Below are 8,945 nucleotides of genomic sequence, written 5' to 3' on the forward strand. Positions count from 1 at the left end.
AGCAGCTACAAAATTGTATTAGTCAATAATTTAATAAAATACTTAAAAATAACACATACATTCATGACATAATAACAATTTAAAAAAAGGCGGCAAATTACAATGATAAAGCTACTTTTATGACGTTTAAATTGCTTTTAAAAAAATCTACAACTATAACTTGTCAAACATACCAGATATGTAAAGTTTGACATCACGTCAAAATGGCGGTTAAATTCAAAATTGTGAAATCTGTAAAATATTAACTTAAGCTTATGACAGTAAAGTTGAAATGTCACATAACTACAATTATACAAAAACTGTGACATTTGACATAATGACAATTTAAAAATGGCGGCAATTCAAAATAGTAATGCATAAGTATATGTCAACCTGTTCAAAATTAATGTAAATGTGACTGTTAGTCTGCTACAATGAAATCCGGATTGTTAAGTGACATTTAAGATGACCTCAAAATAACTAGTTTCTCTTTTACAATTATTTAAAATGCATGTAAAAATAATGTTAAGTCAGTAACTATAAATTCAGGGTTGTGAAGTGACATTTGACGTAACGTCAATTTCAAAATAATAATGCCTTTTTTATGATATTCGCTTTAATCTGGATTGTGAAGTGACATTTGACATAACGTCGATTTCAAAAAATGGCGGCAATAGAAAATGGTGTAGCTTCTTCTATGACGTATAAATTGCTTCTAAAAATGTAAATCTACAACTATGTAATCTGTTAAGTAACTGTAAATGAAAATAGTAACGCTTCTATAATGACATCTGTTTTTGCTTTTAACATTTTAAAATTTGAACATTTGACGTAACCACAATTTCAAAAAATGGCGGTAATTGAAGACAGTTATGACACCTGTCATAAAATACTTATATAAAAAAATAACTGTAGGTTATTCTTATGTACATAATTTAGTTTAAATTAGCATTAATCAATTGTACGCGCTATACTTTATGAGTTATGAGTTTGTAAATGCAGAAGAAAACATGACATAAACGGTTTCAATGTTAGAGTAAAACGACAAGTGCGTGATTTACGAGTTGCACGCGCTCTTCGTCGGCTCGAACTTTCCATAATCGTCCTCTGTTTTCTCTTTGTGCGGCGACAGCCGTTTAATATTGCAAAAATTAAAAAACAGAAATAAAAAGATGGAAAATTACAATACGGAAAATGTGCAAAAATATTGCGAGCGGTCATTAATATTCATGCGGTCGCATTAACATTTAAAAAAAAAGAAAGAGAGAGACAAAACGGAAAGATTAATAAGTAAAGCAAAAATCGCAGAAATTGGTAAACAAAATCAGTTCGTGTTTAACTTAATGATTGATGATGTGGTTTACTTGCATTTAACTCTATTATTGTTGTTAATCTTTCATTTGCATACTAAAAGTACTTACAAAAACATAATTTAGTTAAGAAATACTAAGATAATTACGAATTTTGAAATATGGAAAAAACAAAATATTGACAAAAAAATATTAATTTTATGTAAATTATTTCCATAATAATTCCAACGTTGTTAAATTAATTAAATTATTTACATTTTCCTAATAAAAAAAATAATATTTAATAAAGAAAATGTAATAAAAGTTGTTTATTTTCAAAATATACAAACTTTATTTTCATATAAATTTTATGCAGAAAATGTAATAAAATTTGTTGTAAATGAAAATTTACTAACTTTATTCGTAATTACGTAAATCAATTAAAGATTCGTTAAGATTCGAAATTAATACGTACTTTGAACTAATTTATTTTAAACTAATCGACAATTAGAAACCTTGCGTGTAACGTCCTTTGATTTTTTATAGTTTTTCTGTATACCAAAAAAAAAACTACATGCAAAACAAGACATGCTTCTGCTACAATTAAACACGAATATTTCATTTTTTACGTAACGACTTTTTTCTTTCGCTCGACCTTTACCTGTCACACGATCCACTTTACGAATTACTTTAAAATTCCCGATAATTTCGTATACGCAATGTAAAATAAAACTGGTTTTAAAAATGATATCAATATACAATTATAAGTTTAAATGATTTATGATAGTTTTTGCAAATATTCTTTATAATTAATAAATTCTCTTTAGTTGATGATAATTTCTATATATTTCTAATGTTATAATGTTGATTATTTTGTAAGAAAAATGAAAATATTTGTAGTTAATATTAGATAAATGCTCTACACTTGTTTTGTAATAATTCTAAACATTACTTGTTTGTAGTAGTAAATTCATTATGTAAAAATAGAATAAATTGTTTCAATTTGCAATAATATTATTACCTGTCTATGATTGATTATTGAATATTGTTTAATTACCGATAATTGCTTTAAAAACATGATATTACAGTTATAAATATTTACGTTAACAAAAAAATAAACGTGAAACTATTTGTTAGAATTTTGGTTTCTTCTTTAATTATTACTGTTGTTAAAATTTATGTGAAATTACAAACGAAAAATAAAAAAATGAAAATATTTAAGAACTTTTTGTTTGTATTTAAGCAAATGAAAATGGACAAAAACTGAAAGTATTATTTTTCAGTCGAATAAATATCTACGTCTGGATTTCGTTAAGGATTTGCATAACAAATTTGGAAACTGTCATTCAGCAGTAATCTGGGTTATTCAGTCGTGTGATCAACGGCGGGAAACAACAGTTCAGCAAACTTTACCCCAAGTATCGTTGACTGCAGGAGAGATAAATAATTGGTAATGATGGAATGGTCGTTTCCGCTTTGCTCCCAACACCAGTAAATCAATATTAATTTAATTCAAAATTTTGAGAAAACTGGATATTCTACAATAAAAAATAATGCTGTATCTGTTATTGGCTTCAAAAAAAAAAACATTGGCTGCATAAACTTGTAGGAAAGTGTTGGAATAAGCAATAAAGCGAACCAGTTTTACAAGCGACCGGAATCATTATGAAAAGAGTAATAACAAATGATATTTCCTGGTAAAAAGCGAAGGTTTATTGCGTTTTTTTGGGACTTGTTTATTTATGTTTTTTTGTAAGGATATGAATCGTGGATTTACGGAATCGGATGCGCAATTTCCTGCGGATTCAATTTGCAGAGAAAGGCACGTAGAGTTGTCGATGCGAGATGATCGCCGGTTTGACCGATAGATAAGGTAATAACATGTCAAACAGGATCTGGACATTTCTCTATCGTTTATTTGCAGATTTGGACATTCATTATACACATTCCTTGTCATCCACATTTTATAATTAACATAAAAACTTTAAATTTAATTTGACGTTTAACAATTCGTTACTAAAGTAGTCTAAAAAAACGCATATGAAATGTTGGATCAAGAAACTGCAACCATTTTAAAAATAAACATATGACGAATATTGCGGTGGCGCTGTTATCAAAAATTAGTTCTAAGATTTGATGTGTGTTCAGTAGAGGCGCTACTTGTGTTACCAAAATACACCATAACATAATAATGCATAGGAGTTTTCCAAAAAACATTTGAAAATGCGACCTTGAAAAATTTGTTAAATATAATAATCTTAGATTTAACACCAATTTAAAATTGAATAATATAACAATTAATTAACAAGTATACAAACATATATTATTATGCAACTGAAACGAAAATCAAAGATTTTTAACAGTTGTATAAATCAATTATTAAGGCAACAAAGAAAATATTTCTAATTGTTTTTTTTGTATGTCTCTTTTGTTAATTACTTCTTAAACGTTCGAAGTTCATGAAAGAAAAATTGTCTGAACTTCTAATTTCTTTTACCGTTTAACAATTCGTCACTAAAGTAGTCTAATAAACGCATATTAAATGTTGGATCAAGAAACTGTAACCCTTTTAAAAATAAATATATGACGAATAATTCCACCATATCCTTTACACAGTATTTCGTTTATTCAAAATTTCATTGCGGTGGCGCTGTTATCAAAAATTAGTTCTAAGATTTGACGTGGGTTCTATAGAGGCGCTACTTGTGTTACCAAAATACACCATAACATAATAATACATAGGAGTTTCCCAAAAAAACAGTTAAAAATGCGACCTTGAAAAATTTGTATAATAATCTTAGATTTGACATCATTTTAAAATTGAATAATATAACAATTAATTAACAAGTAAACAAATCATTTCAATGTATTATTATATAACTGAAGTTTAAATCAATTCTTAAGGCTTAATAACAACAAAACATTTCCTTTCTGATTGTTCTTTTTTGTATGTCTCTTTTGTTATTTTCTCAAACGTTCGAAGTTCATGAAAGAAAAATTGTCTGAACTTCTAATTTCTTTTACCCATGCTTCGATACAAAAACAAAAGTAAAATCAATAATTCATTCCGCATTATCAAAGGAAATCCTGCATTCGCATAAAAAGTAAAACGTGCTGCATTTTGTGTTATTTCCTTTTCGAATCTTATGCAATAATGCAAATATCACTTCGACCTTTTGACATGGAATTAATATATTTCCACTATATTCTTTGAACTTGTATCGCCTAACCACCCAACAACATATTTCAAATATAAACATGACTTTTGTGAAGGAAACTTTCATAAAAAAAATACAATTTTGTAATTCAATATATTAAATTGATACAGTCAGACTTATTTTAATATAAAATATGTTTCTTTTTATATTAAATTTTTAACCGTTTATATACGTTCTTCGCTGTATATTTTATATTACATTTTCGATACATTTATTCAGAAAAAATGTAATTCTTTTTTTGTACATGAAATCGTTTGTGAACAAAATTTATTTATCTGTTATTTAAACATACAGAAAATGTTATACAACTTTTTAATTATAATGTTGACTGTTTTTATTTACATAATTTTATTGGTATTAATTTGGATTAAAGAACCTATGTTTTTTTTCAATTTCGAATAATTAAAGTTAATTTGTTGGTTGGCTGCCGTCTTGTAGGTTAACTTCAATAGTATATTGATGCTCTGAGATTCTACTATTTCCTTTCACTGTGAATCTGCTGCTATCCTTAACACTTTCATTGTCCATCGATTTGGCTGAAAGTCCATATGCTGAACCTCATTCATTTCATTGTCCATCTGTATAATTAATATGAAAATCTTATTAGAATGTTCTATTTTTATGTCGTTAGTCAAACTGATGGTGAAACTCTTATATTTTGGTGAATTTTATTAATTTAAATTCAGCACTGCAGCAGAAAGTAACAAATATCATTTGTACTAAAGTATATAGAAAGTTTACAAAGAAACATCAAACACTAAATGTTACTATAATTGACATAAAATGATGGGAGGGAAAAGTTGTATAGACGTGGAAAAAAGAGAATGACTTGGAAAAGTTAGGGATAATAAGCGGAGCGGAAGTGGAAAACTTTTGAATGGTTCACTAATAGCAGTAATCTGGAAAAACGTCTTAAACTAAGCCACACAAAGATTATCTTTGTATAAAGTGGTTCTTGTTTTATCATTTTTTGTTGGACATTTGATAGCCAAATTTACTAATCTTCTTGAAACAAATCACAAATAAAAATCTTTAGAAATAACAAGACAATATTGGACAAAATAAAGATGAAATTTAGGCACGCACAAAAAAAAAATTCGACATTTTCATAAATTCTAACATATAACAAATAACATTGTACAATACATTAGAGAAATTTTTTAATTGCGCTTATAAAATTCGTCAAAGATTTCCGAAATTCATGAGAAAGTGCATCCAAACTAAATAAATAATTAAATTACACAAGGAAACATTTAATTTCTCATTTTACATATGGAGAAATTTTCAAAAAATGCATATACATAATTCACTGATACTTGTGTTATTCCAAAACGCGTATCTTCTTGGTTCAAAGTCGACTAACATAATCGTTTGAGTAGGCTGTACATATGCACACTAATAGAAACATAACAATTTGAATTGGATTTCATATACCGCATAAAAAAACCGCACAAAAATAGAATCGCATAAAAAAGTACTGCACAGAATTAGGTTCTACTGTTATCTTTTTATTAAATTACGAATAAAATTCTCTACAAATAACACATTTCACTATGTTCCTTATTTTGAATATGTAAAGAACATAGTGAAAGATGTAATTTCTAAAAAAAATTCAAGTAAAAATCATTAAAAATCAATAAAAGCAAATTCATAACAAAATTGTGTTATTTGTCGTCTAGGAAATCGGTTAACTTCCAATATTATTATTTTTTTATGTATATCATAACAAGTTCTAAAAATGTGCATTTAATTGCTGCCATTTGCTGGGTGTCATAAGAGAACAATTTATAAGTTTGCACCTTGCAAACTTTAATTATTTCGTGTCATAATTGAGTTACGCAAAGTGGTAATAATTAAGTGACAAAAAAGAATAAATAATAATTGCATTAATTATGAATTGCATAAATAAATTAATCGAAGCTATTTATACGTTTTAATAAGATTTTTTGTTCTTAGTCAATTACAATTAAGTAGCAATAATTAATTAATAAAAATTGAAATGTAATTAGTTTTTATTTTATTTGAATTATTGATGGATCAATAAAAACATTATTTAAAATTCTCTGTTTTTTTAATTAAAAACTTTTCACAAATTTAATAATTATTGAATGTTAAGTTAATTACATTTTTTTTATTGAAACATATAGAATTACTGAATTTATCTTTGAAATTTACAAAAGAATCTTTTAGTTTTTTTATATGTTAATTCTAGAGTTCTGTAAAATTTCAGGACAAATATTTTCAGTTGAAATACAAGTGTTGTGTATAGATCTGTAAGGGTAAAGCTCGTAACTGCAAGAAATTAGATTTCTTCAGTACAAAAATCAATACGTAATAGAAGATTATTTTCAGTGGAACAGTTTTCAGGTCTTTCAAACCATTCAGAATTGTTAGATAGCAGCAGTTGTATACTCCAGTTTCCCTTTGAGTAGATTGTAACCATTCCACTTCCATTTGATAGATGGCGCCAATATGTACGTTTTTCAGGATATTTCGGCTCGTGCACATAAGCTTCAATTTTAAGTTCCATAATCCTCTTATTACAACATCAATGCTTTAAATTAAAGTCTGAGCCTAAAAACACGGCCAATTGGATGAGCTTTGGCTTAATAATCGGACGATGACTATAACTGCATTTAATTATGAAGTAATGATCTATTTAGGAAGATTATGTTTATGCTCCAATTATATTAAATGATGATATTTTTTAATTACAAAAAAATCGCTTAGTGCGGCTTTGATCAGTCCGAATTCACTATAGTCCGGTTTGAAAATTTCACAACAAAATACATTTTAATTGCGAACAATTAGTATACAAACTTATTTTTATTATATACAAAAATAATCATATGTGCGGTATATTTTTGTATGTATTTAGTTCCTCGATTAGTCCGGTATATTTGCAGAACCCGTACTAAGCGAGGTATTAGTGTATTGTTATTTGTATTATTGATATAGATATTATTTTACCTTGTTGAATTCCTCGCAATAACTAAATCGCACAACGCACTGTTCAAAGTTCTTCTGAGTGAATGAACAGGATTGCCTTCCTACTCACTAACAACTTTTCGCCTACAATAACCAAAAACGGTCGATTCCTGTTTTACGTTCATTGCAATAAAAATTGTTTATGAAAATTTAAAAAAAAAAAACAATTATTGCAAGTAATAATTGTAACATTAGAAATAAATTGGTATAATTATTTCACAAAATTATAGTGAACATAAATTCATAAAGTTTCTTTATGGTATTTGGGAAAAAAATAACAAATAGATTTTCAGCAAATATAGATTTAATAGCAAATATTATTATTTCCGTGATTCATTTAAAGAATTGCATTTGTTTTATATATAACATATGAAATATTTTCATTAATTAAATACTTATGAAATTAATTAATTATATTTGTATAAATAGTTTAAATTAAGAAAGTTATAATTGTTATATTTACGCTAGTTTTCTAGATACCAACAAATGTAACCATTAAATTTAACCATTCATAATATAAATAGTTAAAGTTTTTGGTGTGTACAACTTGTAATATTTCGTGTTTTTGACAATTTGTGCACATTAACCAATCAATACACGTAAGGATAAAGATAAACTAAGAACTTCAAGTTATAACTGATTTCTTGCTTTGATCTTATAAGTTATGTATAGATATGTACTGAATATAAAGTTACTAAATATTTTCGTTTCATATAATATCTGCAAATTTTCCATTTTTAATAATAAGGATTTAAAAGTACTTAAAGATTTCCTTAATATCCACGAGATCCTTTATATATTCTCAAATGTGTTTAACATATTGAAAATATGTTTGGTTGGCAGAAAATAATAGGAAACTAATAGTCTCTCAACCAAAACCCAAGATATGCATATATTTACATTTTATAGATATTTTCTTATAAAATATTGCCAATAAAAGATTTTTTTTATATAAATACATGGAAAAATGAACGAAATATTAAAATTACACGAACATATGCCACGTATTTCTCCCAATTAGTTTATTTTTCACGCATTTCCATGAAAATAGGAAATTCTGTTTGAAAACCTACATTCACAAAATTAACAAATAATAGGAATTACAAATTCCAGCGAAAATTACTGTTAATTTATTTTATTACATTTCATTGATTTAATTATATAATATAAATAAAACTTCCGTTTAACTATAACTCATTTCAATGAAAATGGGAAAACAAACACACAATTCTGTTTAAATTATTTATTGTGTCTGTTAACTTTGGAAGTCTAATATTGTTTGAGGGCCTACGACTAACATTGTCTATAGCAAACACATTTGTGGGGCCCACGACTAACATTGATTTGGGACCCTCAACTAACACTGTTTCAGGACTGTCAACTAATATTGATTGGACAACAGCTTCATACTTAAATCAGCCCCCGGACAAAGCAGTAAGTATATAAACAAATAAAAAATTGAATGAATTTT

Source organism: Nicrophorus vespilloides, unplaced genomic scaffold (genome assembly GCF_001412225.1).
Source record: "Nicrophorus vespilloides isolate i.1.1-1 unplaced genomic scaffold, Nicve_v1.0, whole genome shotgun sequence".
Taxonomy (NCBI): Eukaryota; Metazoa; Arthropoda; class Insecta; order Coleoptera; family Silphidae; genus Nicrophorus; species Nicrophorus vespilloides.